This window comes from Silene latifolia, chromosome 7, assembly GCF_048544455.1.
Source record: "Silene latifolia isolate original U9 population chromosome 7, ASM4854445v1, whole genome shotgun sequence".
Lineage (NCBI taxonomy): Eukaryota > Viridiplantae > Streptophyta > Magnoliopsida > Caryophyllales > Caryophyllaceae > Silene > Silene latifolia.
The window spans coordinates 12,498,568-12,514,632 of record NC_133532.1 but is presented as its reverse complement, the minus strand read 5'-3'; the positions used below and the strand labels follow the sequence as shown (position 1 = coordinate 12,514,632).

At 35.7% G+C, this 16,065-nt stretch overlaps 1 protein-coding gene and 1 pseudogene across 1 annotated transcript in view; one reads left to right on the top strand and one right to left on the bottom strand.

Moving 5' to 3' along the window:
- The window catches only part of LOC141591758 (beta-amyrin synthase-like), a 232,564-nt gene that overhangs the window by 136,332 nt on the left and 80,167 nt on the right, over positions 1 to 16,065 (bottom strand). The gene's annotated exons all lie outside the window — the stretch shown is intronic.
- LOC141591764 (beta-amyrin 28-monooxygenase-like) lies at positions 1,235 to 15,612 on the top strand (annotated as a pseudogene).

Sequence of the window (16,065 nt, the reverse complement as noted above, 5' to 3'; positions counted from 1 at the left end):
CGTCTGAACAAGAGCGCACAATTTGACAAATACGAGACCAAAAGAAAGAGGGGTGAGAACTTCTAGACCTTGTCTGTGGTAAAGGAAAGTCCTTACTGTATTTGGAAGTGAAAACTCGAGCTTTAAGATTCCGCGGAAAGCGTTGAATTCGCCAAAATTATTTTAACAGAGATGCCTGGTTCAAAACAGAGATACTCTTAAAATCAAGTCCACCCTCGAATTTTGGAGCTTGCAAAACATCCTTTGATAGCCAATGTATAGAACGATGATTTGCTGACCGACTCCACCAAAAAACCAAAATCAGAGATTCAATTTTGGTGCATATACTCACTGGAATAGGGACGACTGCCAAAACATGATTAATAGAGGCAATCAAGACTGCATTGATGAGCACAAGCTTACAAGCTTGAGTTAGGTTGAGAGACGACCAAGATGTAACTTTGGAAGCAATCTTATCAACCAAAAAGGAGAAAGTCGGCACCTTCTTCCGAGGTAAATCAATTGGAACACCTAAGTATAAGCCTAAATTGTCAACTGGCCGAACTTGAAGAATTGATGTAAGATGAGTTTTGAAATCTCCCGGAGTATTTGGGCTGTATTTAATGTAGGACTTGTTGAAATTAATCATCTGAGGCTAATTCAAATCTCTTGAAAAGATCACGTAGAGCCGCAAATGAATCCGGAGTTGCTTTACAACAAATGAAAGAGTCGTCAAATGTTGTAAACGAGTAAGTGTAACATTCTCAAATAGTCAAGTGACTGCAAAACCATGCAACAAAGGCACTACACTTGTGGTTTTACGATACTACCGTATGGAGGAATGTTTATACGAAAAATTTAAGTGTTAAAATATTTACAAATTTCATATTCTCGAAGCTTTAATATTTGAATCTTCAAAGTTTGAAAACAAATCTGAAATTTTAAATCACTAATCTTCATTGTTAAATCCTCTAGATTTGTGCATTTGCTTTTTCGCAAAATGGTAAGTTGAACTTGTCAAAGTTTTAAAGTTAGAAAAGTTTTTTGCCAATTTTGTAAAGTGTCACATTGTATTGGGAAGAATTATCTGATTTTAATCAAAGACTTGTGCCTCAAGCCTAAAACTTAACACCTACCATCACTCAAAGGCTGCCTATTTTATATTAGATTTAATTAACCTAAGTTGTATTTCTTAGTGATCAATTCCATTATAAATAGTGAGCCTTCGCTTCATTATAAATATGTAAACAGCCAAAAAGGTGACCGAGACGGAGGGAATCTAAAAGTTTCATCATCCCATTTAGTTAGATCGATCGGGTCAGGTTGAGTTTTTATAGGTCTAGTTCTAATAAGGTACTCCGTAGCATATAAGATGACATTACTCTAAAAAAATCCCCTCATCACAATCAAATTAACAAAACCAAACCATGGAGCTATATTTCCTTTGTGGCATGATTCTCTTCACCTCACTCTCACTAATATCACTTCTCTTCCTCCACAACTATTGTTCTACCCCGACATATATGCTACCCCCAGGCAAGATGGGACTACCAATAATAGGCGAGTCCTACGACTTCTTATCGACCGGATGGAAAGGCCACCCGGAAAAGTTCATATTTAGTAGGTTGTCGAAATATGAACCTAGCCATGTTTTCAAGACATCCATCTTAGGAGAAAAAATGGCGGTAATGTGTGGTGCGGCATCTAACAAGTTCTTGTTCTCGAACGAGAACAGATTAGTAGAAGCATGGTATCCTAGCAATATTAACAAGATGTTCCCCTTTTCCACCCAAATTGGTTATAAGCAAGAAACTAAGAAAATGATGAAATTCATTCCTACTTTTTTCAAGCCTGAGGCATTACAAAGGTATCCGTTTTTTTTTAATCTAAACGGTAGATTGCAAATAAAATTAACGGATTTGGAACTTTTAGTATATTTAACCAATTAATATATGTTATTTGGGTGTTTGTTAAACAACATATTAAAATAGTAGATTGAAGTCGAATCTACTTTCCGGGGCTTTGCCCCTCTTACGCACCAAAAAAAAACAATATGCTACTTCCCATTTCTCAGCATATTGTATCTGTAGATTAGGAAAAATTAGGAAAAAGTCGGTTCACCTTTTTACCCCTTAAAAAATATTGATCCTACCTTCATTTTAGAATAAATAATTTAGTTAATAATTTATTTATGTTCTTATTTATTATTTTACAAAAGATTAAGATAATTTGTTAATTTAAATATGTTAATTACCAAGCACCTTTAACAAAATCTGCTAATTGAATATGCTAGTCAAACCTGCCAACAAATTCTGCCAATTATAACCTACTTTAACAATCTGCTTCTACCAATATTAATCCGCTATTTACCAGACCCTAATTTCGGAAAGTTTCACAAGAATAAAGAAATTATTGGAAAAAGTACTACTAATAATTGAGCGAAATAAATGACTTTGCAAATAATAATTGAGTAACTTTTTACTTTTGGTAGGGTGCTATTTTGACAAGTCTAATCATAGGTACATACCGATAATGGACAAGATTGCAAGCCGACATATGGAAGAAGAGTGGGAGGGAAAAGATAAAGTTCAAGTATTGCCACTAACAAAACGTTACACATTTTGGCTAACATGCCGTATATTCTTAAGCATAGAGGATCCGGTTCATTTAGCCAACTTCGCTGTGCAATTCAACAGCATTGCGTTGGGGATATACTCCATCCCGATCGACCTACCCGGAACACCATTTAATAGAGGGATCAAGGCGGTGAAGGTGATGGTACGAGAGCTGAGGGAAATTATAAAGCAAAGGAAGTTGGATTTGGCGGAGAATAAGGCGTCTCCTACGCAGGATATATTGTCACATATGTTATTAACATCGGATGAAGATGGACGGTTTATGAATGAGTTGGATATTGCTAATAATATTTTGGGATTGCTTGTCGGTGGACATGATACTGTTAGTGCTGTTTGTACTTTTGTTGTCAAGTTTCTTGCTGAATTACCTCATATCTATGATGCTGTTTATACAGGTATTTACTAAACCCTCCGTTCCTGTCAATATTTATCTATTTTCATTTTTGGCAACATTTTGTGGTTTATGTGCATGTGGGATTAAGTGATTTGTGTGGTTAAAATTCATCTATATTTATTTCCTTAATCTTTGTGTTAAAAATAATAGATAACTATTGATCGAGACAGAGGAAATATTTACCTAATGTTTTCCAAGTTTTATTCCTGTTTTGATTGATAGATCGTGAGTTAGTCGCTGTGGAAAAACCATGTCAATTAAAACCTGAAAAGTGATGGTGATCAACCTCAACCAAAAGTTAAAACCTTATGGTGTTGATTGAGGCTCAATCAACTATTTTATACTCTGTTGGACCTTTAGTCCTTATTAATTGTTTTGATAATGACGGTAATGACTTGTATGTGGACTTAATAAATAAACATATGCGTGTAATTGTGTGCTTAAGTTTTAATTTAAAAAGGAACAATTACAATGACGCAAGCTTGAAGTTTGGACCAAGGAGGTACAACTTCAAATACACTTGATCGATATATTCAAGCAAGATCAAGATTGGAAATCAACCACGAGACTCAAGATGAGAGACTTGTGAAGAGACGATTCGTTCACTGAAGATCTACTGAAGATTAGATAGTATAGGTCGTCATCCGGTAATGGTTTTACTTTGTTTGATTTAAAGGTTAGTGAAGTTATGACCTAATAGACATAACTTCATTGCTAGACAAAAATGATGCGTTAATTTTTGGAAAATATATTTTTAATGGTTTATAAAAATAAGAGAGTATTTATTTTAATTGGAATTAATTAATTAGAATTTAAGTTAAATAAACTATTGGTTTGTAACACGATATTTATATCGTCATGCAACCTAGTGCTTTAACTAAATTCTATCTCGATTTGTTGTGGGCTATAGAAGCAATAAGTGGACCGAAGGAGCCCTAGAGGCCGGCCAAACCCTAGGTGGCCGAACCCTAGGTGGGCCGAACCCTAGGGAGGCCGAAACCCTAGGGAGGCCAAACTCCTCCTTCCTTTTGCTTCTTACTTGTTCATCAAGTCATTTAGGGATTTATGTTTCCAGAACATTCCTATGCCCTAATTCCAGAATATTCCAAACCCTAATTCACTCTACTATAAATACTCTCATTCATTCAACAATAATTGTTGACACACACATCTACAAATTTCAAGAGAGAAAAATATTTTAAGCAAAATCATTTGAGCTTTAATTCTTATTTTCCAAATTTGCTTATACAAAAATTACGCATCAAATTTGTCAATCACTCAAGGAAAAATCGTTATAGGATACTAAATACACAAGGGTATTATACTCACTCGCATAACGTGAGATTAGTATTTATCGTTGTATTTTTCTTATTAACGTAAGAGCAACCTAGAGTATTTAGCGATACTCAATCTGAGTTATAATCATATAGTTGATTATACGAGTGGATTGGTAATTTTTGTAATCCGGAGAAAGGTACTAAAAATTATTAATCGAGAATAGTGGACGTAGGTTTCGACTTGTGAAACTGAACCACTTCAAAATCCTGTGTGTCTCTCTTCCTCTCTCTCTTTATTATTGTTATTTCGATTTTGCATTTATTGTCAATAATTTAATTAGTTGATTTTAATCAATAAAATCAAGTAATTAATTTATATCATATATTTCGAAAAAGCGGTCATCGTTCTTAATACTCAATTCACCCCCCCCTCTTTCGTATTCGATCAATAGACTCCACAATTGGTATCGAGCCTCGTGCTTTTGATAGCCTAACAATGACTAGAGTTGATCGTTTTTTGTAGTCTATTTATCGTCTTTTCCGCCGCATTTTTTTTTTTTTTGTCAAATGGATTCCAAACACCTAAAGTGTCCTATATTCAATGGGAAGAACTATGGTTTATGGAAAAATATGATGACCCACTTCATTAAGGGAAACGACGGGAGTGTTGGTTGATTATCAAGAATGGTCCGAATAAGATCTTACTTGCAACCAAAAGAATGGCACTACCGTCGAAAAGAATGAAGAGGATTATATTGAGGCGGATTATAAAAAGGTTGAGAAGAATTCAAAAGCAATAAGCTTATTGCAAAACGGTATGATTGCCACTGAATTCGATCGTTTCTCAACCAGTTCATCTGCCAAGGAAATATGGGATGGTCTAGAATTAGCCTATGAGGGAACCACTGTTGTCAAAAAGCAACGTATGGCATTACTAATGCGAAAATACGAGCTGTTTGCCATGGAGCAAAACGAGTCAGTTGATAGCATGTCCTCTCGCTTTTCTAGCATCATCAATGAGCTAAAGAATTTAGGAAAAACTTTTGACTCCGAAGAAATTGCTAGAAAAATACTCAGAAGTATGTCTCGCAGATGGAGACATAAAGTATCTGTCATAGAAGAATGTAAGGACCTAACTTCATTATCCTATCAGGAGCTACTCGGAACCTTAATGGCTCACGAGATTACTCTGAATCAGGATGAGGAGGAAGTTAACACAAGCAAAAAGATGGCCTTACAAGCTGAGTCTAGCAAAGTTGATGATTCTTCAGATATTGAAGATGAAACTGCGTTGCTTATTAAACGTCTTAAGAAAAGGTCTTTCTTTCAAAATCAAAATAAGACGAATAACAAATCAAAGCAAACTCCCAAGAAAACTTTTGAGTCAAAAGGGTCTTTCTCTAATCGTGGATGCTTCAAGTGTGGTGATAATGATCACATGATCAAAGATTGCCCTATATGGAAGAAAATTAAAGACAAAAATCAACGTGACAAAACAAAGAGAGAATTCAAGCAAGTTATGATGGCATATTGTTGGGGAGACTTGGACTCTGAAGATGGCGAATCCGAAGATGAAGAAGAAACTGCCAACGTTTGTCTAAGTAGCGTCAGTCTTGACCTATTCTCCGAAAGCGACAATGAAAGCAATGCTTCAAATGCTGAGAAGTGTCTTGTTGGAAATTGATTGATTCGAGAGGATGAAGAGGTAAATTATCTTGAACTTAAAAAGCGTGTTAAGAAACTTTCTAAGGATAATTTAATTAAGTGTTGTGAACAATCCCTTGATCATTGTCATGAACAAAGTCTAGAGTTAAAAGACCTTAAGGAACAGATTTTAGATATTGCTGAGGAGAACCAACTTCTGAAAGCCAAAGCCAAAAAGCTCAAATCTAAAGTTATGGCTACTCCAGCTATAACTTTAGACATGACGAATGCTGAGAAGAACGCTCTTGAATCAAAAGTTAAGGCTAGTGATGCCATAACTTCAGAGCTTAAACTCAACATCAAGCATCTTCAAGCTAAAGTTACGGCTAGTGATGCCATAACTTCAGAGCTTAAACTCAACATTAAGCATCTTCAAGCTAAAGTTACAGCTAGTGATGCTATAACTTCTGAGTTGAAGAAAGTCAATGAGATTTTAAAAGATGAGCTTAATGGCAAAGATAGTGTGGTTTCCGAACACAAGAGAGAAATTGTATTTCTCTCTAAGCAATTAGAAGAAGCTAGTAAAAGTCTATCCAAACTTAAGGAACAACATGAAATTGAGAAACGTGTCTTGAATGAACGTTTTGATAAATTTCGTGAAGACTTTGAGAAAGGTAACTCTTCCAAGGATTCAAGTGTAGATCATTCAAAATGTGAAAAAGAAATTGAATCCTTGAAAGAATTACTTTTACATGCACGAAAAGTTCATGATAAGTGGGAAGGAAGCACAAAGGTTTTAAACTTCCTTACTGAACAATCTGATAATAACATGAAGATGGGACTTGGTCATGAATGCTATAGTCGTAGAGACCATGATAAATGCAAATCTAATCCTTCCAAAATGATTTCAAAAAGAAAATACGTTAATCTTCCGAATACTTGATTTGCAATTATTGTGGCTCTCTTCGACATATACAAGTCAATTGTGTCAAACTTGCTTGGGATAAGAAAAAGAATGTTGAAACTGTTAAGACTTGTGATTTCATAGTGGAAGATGATGTCTCTACTATAGATGAACCTAACGACAATGAAGAACGCAATAATGAGTTTAGATGGACTTATGATATGGCTTTTGATTACTCATCTGTTCCTTCAAAATCAAACAAAATAAATGAGAATCGAAAGCATACATTCATGCCTAAAGTTCATAACTCTAAACCTAAAGCGTCTCATGAAGGTACTAGACCTAAAGCTACTTTCGATAGAACAAAACCTAGAGTACCTCATGTTCCGATTGTTAGACAAAGACCAAGAAAACCCAATGTTAAAGCCAAAAGTATAATAAGACAAGTATGGGTTAAAAAGGATCAAATATATAGAATTACTAACCATAAAGGACCCAACTTAGCTTGGGTACCTAAAAGTTGTATTTGATTCATTTGCAGGTAGAAGTGAAAGAAAATAATCTATGGTATCTCGACGTGGATGCTCGAGACACATGACAGAGACAAATCTTTTTCTTTCACTAGAGCCCTTCTTTGGTGGCAAGGTTACCTTTGGAGATAACAAGAAGGGTATGATTATTGGAGTAGGAAAAATTGGAATTTCAACCTCTCATTCAATCGATAAAGTATATCTGGTAAGTGGTCTTAAACATAATTTACTTAGTATTTCTCAATTATGTGACAAAGGAAATAGAGTTGTTTTTCATGCCGATGTTTGTCGTATCATAATTGAAGGTACTAGTAATGTTTTACTTGAGGGTCACCGTATGAGGAATGTGTATATGATTGACTTAAATGTTGTCAATACAAATTCCTTTGCGTGTATGAAAGTAACTTCCGATGAGTCTTGCTTGTGGCACAAGAGGTTTGCACACATTAGGCCAACTATTTTAAAGAAACTTAAGTCCATGGATTTAGTTGAAGGCTTGCCCTCAATTAAATTCGAGCAAGAGACAATGTGTGACTCATGTGCCCGTTGCAAACATGTTAGATCCTCTTTTAAACCTAAGAGAATAGTTAGCACTAAACGACCACTTGAGATGGTACACATGGATTTATGTGGACCTATGAGAGTTAGAAGACGTGGTGGATCAAAGTATGTATTTGTTCTAGTCGATGATTACTCAAGGTATGTCTGGCCAATCTTTCTTTCCTCTAAAGATGAAACTTTCGATGAATTTGTGGTATTAATGAAGCTGTCCCAAAATAGATATGATAATAAGCTTATTTCGATTCGGACGGATCACGGCACGGAATTTGATAATCAATTATTTATAGAATATTGTAGGGAAAATGGTGTGGGGCATAACTTCTCCGCACCACGTACCCCACAACAAAATGGTGTCGTGGAACGTATGAATCGAACCCTAGAGGATATGGCTCGTACTATGCTTTTGTGTAGTGGCCTTCCTAGAAGCTTTTGGGCGGGAAGTCATTAGTACCGCATGCTATGTGCATAATAGAGCTATGATCCGACCTATTTTGAAAAAGACTCCCTATGAACTTTTAAGAGGGAGAAAACCCAATATATTACATCTTCGTTGCTTCGGGAGCAAATACTTTGTTCACAATAATGGAAAAGAAAATTTAGGAAAATTTGACCCCCGAAGTGACGAAGCTGTTTTTCTGGGATATTCGGATCATAGTAAAGCTTATAAAGTGTTCAATAAAAGAACCTTGCGCATAGAAGAAAGTGTTCATGTTCGCTTTGACGAAGATAATGTGTTTGATAAAGTTGAACAGGAAGAAGAGGATCCAGATGAGCCCAATTTCTTTCTAGCAAGAAATGAGCCCTTAAATGAAGATGAAGATATTCAAGGTATCAATGATGAACTAGAAAATTCTGCAAATGATCCTAAGAGAAGTGATGAGTCCATAGTTAATGATACTATCGACCCTTCCTTAGATAAAGAAAGAGATCTTGAAGTTATAACTAATGATGTTGTAACTTCCGATCCAAATCATGATAATTCTAATGAAGTTAGTGATGCTTCTGCAGAAAATCCCGAGTCCAACTCAGGGGGAACAAATCATGATTCTTCGTCTGCAGATGATGCTAGTCCATTAAATGACAATGAGCCTAGAGTTCTCAAAAAGTGGAAACATCAAAGCTCCCACCCTTTGGACAAAATCCTAGAGGATCTAGAACAAGGCATTAAAACTAGAAGGTCCTTGAATAATTTCTGCTCGTTCTTTTCGTTTCTATCAACCATTGAACCTACCCATATTAAAGAAGCTCTTGCTGAACCTGATTGGATAACCGCTATGCAAGATGAGCTTCAACAATTCGAACGCAATAAGGTATGGCACTTAGTACCACGACCTAGCGATCGAACTGTTATTGGTACAAGATGGGTGTTCAGAAATAAATTGGACGATGCAGGACTTATTACAAGAAACAAGGCTCGACTAGTTGTCCAAGGCTACAATCAACAAGAAGGGATCGATTACGACGAGACCTTTGCACCTGTAGCAAGACTTGAGGCTATTCGTCTCATTATTGCCTTTGCTGCTCATAAAGGAATGAAATTATTCCAAATGGACGTTAAGACAGCATTTCTTAATGGTTATTTGGAGGAAGAAGTCTATGTAGAACAACCTCCCGGATTTTTAGATAGCAAGTTTCAAAACCACGTTTATAAATTAGACAAAGCTTTATATGGTTTGAAACAAGCTCCAAGGGCATGGTATGACAGATTATCCAAGTTCTTGTTACAAAATAATTTTACAAGAGGATCTGTCGATAAAACCCTGTTCCTAAAATCCGAGGGTTCTAATTTACTTGTTGTGCAAATTTATGTAGACGATATTATATTCGGTTCTACTAATGAAAAATTGTGCAAGTATTTTTCTGATCTAATGACTTCTGAGTTTGAAATGAGCATGATGGGAGAACTGAAGTACTTTCTAGGCTTACAAATTCAACAAACAAAGGATGGTATAAAGATACACCAACAGAAATATATCAAGGAACTAATCCGAAAGTTCGGTATGGAAAATGCAAAATCATACGATACACCTATGGTACCTGAAAAGAAGATGACTATAGATGAACATGGTAAGTGTGTCGATGAGACTACATATCGAGGTATGATTGGTTCACTTTTATATTTAACTGCAAGTCGTCCTGATATAATGTTTAGCGTATGTGTTTGTGCGCGATTTCAATCGTGCCCTAAAGAATCACATATGATTGGAGTTAAACGTATCTTGAGATATTTAATTGGTACATCTAATTTATACTTATGGTATCCACTTGAGTGCAATTTCGATCTAGTAGGATATTCAGATGCAGATTATGCAGGATGTTCCTTAGATAGGAAAAGCACTTCTGGGTATGCAACATTTGTTGGACCTTGTATTATCACATGGGGATCGAAGAAACAAAATTCGATTGCAATGTCTCTACTTTGGCCGAGTATGTATGTATGCTCATGGATCGGTATGTTCTCAATTACTTTGGTTAAAGCAACAACTATGTGATTATGGTATAAATGTAGGTCGTATGCCTATTATGTGTGACGATACGAGTGCTATAGTAATTTCTAAGAACCCTGCCCAGCACTCGAGGACCAAAAATATAGATATTCGACACCATTTCCTACGAGATCATGTAGAGAAAGGCAACATTTCACTTGAATTTTGTAGTACTGAAAGGCAATGGGCTGATATCTTGACTAAGGCATTAGCTAGAAAGCGCTTTGAGTTATTGAGACTTGAGATTGGTTTAATTAGTGATAATTAAATCCGTCATAATTATGTCCGGAACCCGAATGATCAAGCTATGAAGATGAGATTGTACGATTGTGTCCGTATATTTTTGTTGCAAGTTTAATTATGTTAACTAATATTTATTTTACGTGTTATATCTTGCTTATGTGTATGGTAATATTTTATATTCTGCATAATCACATTTCCTTACAAAAATTCGACAAAATCTACAATAAACTGCCTAAATATAATAAAGATATTTCTATCTTATTATATTCCTACACAAATCCTGCCTAAACTCCATCACAAGATTTTCTTTCCTAATCTTACTTCAAAGAGGATTCTTTTCTTATTATTGTCATATAAGAAAAAGGAAATAGTACCAAAAATAAAAAAAAAGGGAAAGCACAAAAAAAAAGGGAAGTGTGCCGCGAAAAAAAAAATAAAAATAAAAAAAATAAAGTGCCGAAAAAAAAAAGAAAGGCATTAAAAATATGGAAGTTGGTATTATTCTCTATCTTTAAGGAATCCTATTCTTACCTAAACTCAAATTCCTATTCTTACCTAAACTCAAATTCCTTATGCTATATATACCCCTTTAATCCCATCATAATTCTCATCAATTCTAATCATCTAAACCCTAAATACCTTTTGCTACTATCTTTTTTTGTTAATAATGACTAATCAACCTACAACCCGTTTTCAATCCAAGAAACATGTTGTTATTAGAAAGAAAGTAACCCAATCACCGCCAAGAACTCGCTCCATCTCACCGGCCGACAACCCCCGTTCCCCATGGACCACCGCCGACATGCCCGACAACGACAAGAAGCGACGGAAATTAGTTAAGGGTAAGGGAAAGTTGGTTTCCGAAATTGAGGTAAGTTCAAAGACTGAAAATTATATACTTCAAGATGGTTCTTCACGAGTTCTTTACGCACAGCATATGGATGATTACACCAACAATGGACTGAATAATCTTCGTTTAACTCAAGTAGAACGAAGCAATATCAATCAAGTTGCTCGATATCGCATTCACGCAGGACGCGTTTACTCGTTTGATTGGTATTAGGCTGATTGTGAAACGGTTTTTCAAACAAGATGCGACTTCATCTGAGACTATCTTAACTGCAAAGTTGTCGCCAATCTTGAGGTTCTTTTTGAACTTTCTTTGGACTACCATTGTTCCTCGAAAAGAAGGTAGAGATAAATTCGGGGCACATGAGATGATTATGATGAAGGCTTGGCTTGAAGGAGAAAAGGTTAGTTTACCCTTGCTTGTGTTTCATAAAATTATACAAGCTAGTGTAACAGCTAAGATGGATGATTTAGCTTCTACTTTGAGTTTGCCTTATGGGAATTGGATATCTCGAATTTTGGAGAAGAAAGGAGTTATTGGGAAGAATAGTTATGGAGTGATATCAAATGACGAGATGAGCGATCTTTATCTATCTTATATGAAGCTCGTTATTAATGGCAACGAATTAGGTTTTGAGACAAAAGGCGAAAAAGGAGAGAAAGGAGGAAAAAGCAATGTGAGTTTTGATATGTTGGATTCTAAGATGGATTCAAACTTTACTTCTATTCTTGGACGGATTAATGAACAAGACAAGAAATTAGAAGAATTGTTTGATCTTATTAAAAGGGAAAGGAGAGTTGATACTAGTGGACCATGTGAAGTTAGCCCGACTCGTATCAATACCGTGTTGTCACGATTTGAAACGAAAATTGAAAGTGCTCTTAAGGCCGCCGTGCGAACACATTCTGAGTCTACTCATATGAGGGAAGGTTTGGATAGTATGGTTAAGTTTGGTGATGAGCTCTTACAATCTGGGAAGGAGATGAGGTCTGAAATGCAAACTATATATGAAGCAGTTAAAGCTATGACTTTGAGGATTAGTAACTTCGATACTCGATTGACTGCCCAAGCTGCACTCCTTGACCATTGTCATGCGCGACTCGAGGACTTGGAATACCGAACTCGTCCTAGGTCCAACCCGCCAAGCCCACGCTACCCTTGACCATCTTGCCCTAATCCATTCAACCTAGCCTTATCTTTTTAATTCCTTTGCTCACAATAAAAATCCATTCTTATGGATATTAGCTTTTTCAATTCCGCATAATTCCTTTTGTGATTGCAAGTTTATAATATTATTATGCTAATTAAGAACTAGATTGCGTTTAATATAATATATTTTTCATGATTCATTCTTGTCTCATAATATATTATTCTGGTCGTTTTATGTTTGTTCTTATCTTTTCAATGATGCCAAGAGGGGGAATTGTTTTTATGATTTGCGACCGTCTCAAAGTTAATTCTCTCATGGCGTTCTATAGTTATAACTTTGAAGAGATTATTAGTTTCTACGCTCAACTTTTCTATAATTTGGGAAGTATTATGTTGAGGGGGAACTAGACTTAGACACAAATCATAGGAGACTTGTCATCATCAAAAAGGGGGAATTTGTTGGACCTTTAGTCCTTATTAATTGTTTTGATAATGACGGTAATGATTTGTATGTGGACTTAATATATAAACATATGCGTGTAATTGTGTGCTTAAGTTTTAATTTAGAAAGGAACAATTACAATGACGCAAGCTTGAAGTTTGGACCAAGGAGGTACAACTTCAAATACACTTGATCGATATATTCAAGCAAGATCAAGATTGGAAATCAACCACGAGACTCAAGATGAGAGACTTGTGAAGAGACGATTTGTTTCATCAAGATCTACCAAGATTAGATAGTATAGGTCGTCATCCCAGAATGGTTTTACTTTGTTTGATTTAAAGGTTAGTGAAGTTATGACCTAATAGACATAACTTCATTGCTAGACAAAAATGATGCGTTAATTTTTGGAAAATATATTTTTAATGGTCTATAAAAATAAGAGAGTATTTATTTTAATTGGAATTAATTAATTAGAATTTAAGTTAAATAAACTATTGGTTTGTAACACGATATTTATATCGTCATGCAACTTAGGGCTTTAACTAAATTCTATCTCGATTTATTGTGGGCTATAGAAGCAAGAAGTGGACCGAAGGAGCCCTAGAGGCCGGCCAAACCCTAGGTGGCCGAACCCTAGGGAGGCCGAAACCCTAGGGAGGCCAAACTCCTCCTTCCTTTTGCTTCTTACTTGTTCATCAAGTCATTTAGGGATTTATGTTTCCAGAACATTCCTATGCCCTAATTCCAGAATATTCCAAACCCTAATTCACTCTACTATAAATACTCTCATTCATTCAACAATAATTGTTGACACACACATCTACAAATTTCAAGAGAGAAAAATATTTTAAGCAAAATCATTTGAGCTTTAATTCTTATTTTCCAAATTTGCTTATACAAAAATTACGCATCAAATTTGTCAATCACTCAAGGAAAAATCGTTATAGGATACTAAATACACAAGGGTATTATACTCACTCGCATAACGTGAGATTAGTATTTATCGTTGTATTTTTCTTATTAACGTAAGAGCAACCTAGAGTATTTAGCGATACTCAATCTGAGTTATAATCATATAGTTGATTATACGAGTGGATTGGTAATTTTTGTAATCCGGAGAAAGGTACTAAAAATTATTAATCGAGAATAGTGGACGTAGGTTTCGACTTGTGAAATCAACCACTTCAAAATCCTGTGTGTCTCTCTTTCTCTCTCTCTTTATTATTGTTATTTCGATTTTGCATTTATTGTTAATAATTTAATTAGTTGATTTTAATCAATAAAATCAAGTAATTAATTTATATCATATATTTCGAAAAAGCGATCATCGTTCTTAATACTCAATTCACCCCACCCCCACCCCCCTCCCCTCCACCCACCCACCCCCCTCTTTCGTATTCGATCAATAGACTCCACATACTCTAATAGTCTCTTATAAGACAAAACTCATATTTATAAATTATAAGGAGTCACATTGTATATATGTACTCCTTCTGTCCCGATAAATAGTTATCTATTGTTTTTGACACCAGGACCAAAGAAGTATAAGAGATTGATTTTGGACCACGCAAATCACCAATCTCCCACTTACAATGAAAATAGATAATTATCGACTAATACACCCAAAAACAGAAATAGATAACTTTTCACCGGGACGGAGGGAGTATATGAAACTGTTAATACATCAAAAACAACCTTTCCTGAACCGATATGAAAAGATTAAGATTAAGTTTGTAAATGGAAATTAAACTTGAATGCAGAGCAAATGGAGATAGCAAAATCAAAAGCACCGGGAGAGCATCTAACATGGGAGGACATACAGAAGATGAAGTATTCATGGAACGTTGCGTGTGAAGTGATGCGTTTGACACCCCCGGCTCAAGGTGCTTTTAGGGAAGCCCTCTCCGATTTCATGTATGCTGGTTTTCAAATTCCCAAGGGTTGGAAGGTACCTCTCTTACTAAACACTTGCGTATGACTGTCCATCTTGTTGGACTCAACATTTTGATAAACTACTTGACATTAACTCAAACTCACATTACACATACATGCGTACATCGTGCGCTTATACTTTGACAAGAAATTCAACGCATAGAAACCCTAATGCTTCCCGAACCCGAGAAATTTGACCCGACCAGGTTTGATGGGAGCGGTCCTGCACCTTACACGTACGTGCCGTTTGGTGGAGGCCCAAGAATGTGCCCAGGAAAAGAGTTTGCAAGACTGGAAATATTGGTGTTCATACACAATATTGTAAAGAGATTTAAATGGGAGAAACTTATTCCTGAGGAGACTATCATCGTTAATCCCATGCCTGCCCCTGCCAAAGGCCTCCCTGTTCGCCTCCATCCCATCTTCTATCATCTTTAATTTCTTAATTAATCATGCATTTTATCATTTAAGATGGTGTTAATGTTGCGGTTTAATTTGTTAGTTCCTCAAATAATTGTAGTACTTGTTAGAGTACTCTGAAAAAAAAACATATATCGAAGGTACTATCTTAAACTTTATTTATTTTTAAGTATAATTGTATTTTTTCGAGTCCATTTTTGAAATAATGGTCAAAAATAAAATATTTGTCGTTTTGGGTCGGTTTTGAAAATATTTGTCAAAATGGTGTCCACGTAGGCTCGGGATTTCTAGACCTGAAACACGCCACTACTAATGGCGTGTTTTGTGAAGAAACACGTCATTAGTAGTCTTAGTGTCTTTACAACAATTTTTTTTCCTCAATCGATCGAACTTAAAAAAAAAAAAAAAAAAAAAAAAAAATTACATAAGATACGCCATTAGGGGTGGCGTGTTTCCCCTCCGAAACCCGCAATTCCCAATGGCGTGTTTGTTTTAGTCCATTTTTTAATGAAGTTTCTTTCCGTACTCATTATAAACACGCCATTGGTAGTGGCGTGTTTTAGGTCCAGAAATCCCGAGCCTACGTGGACACCATATTGACAAATATTTTCAAAA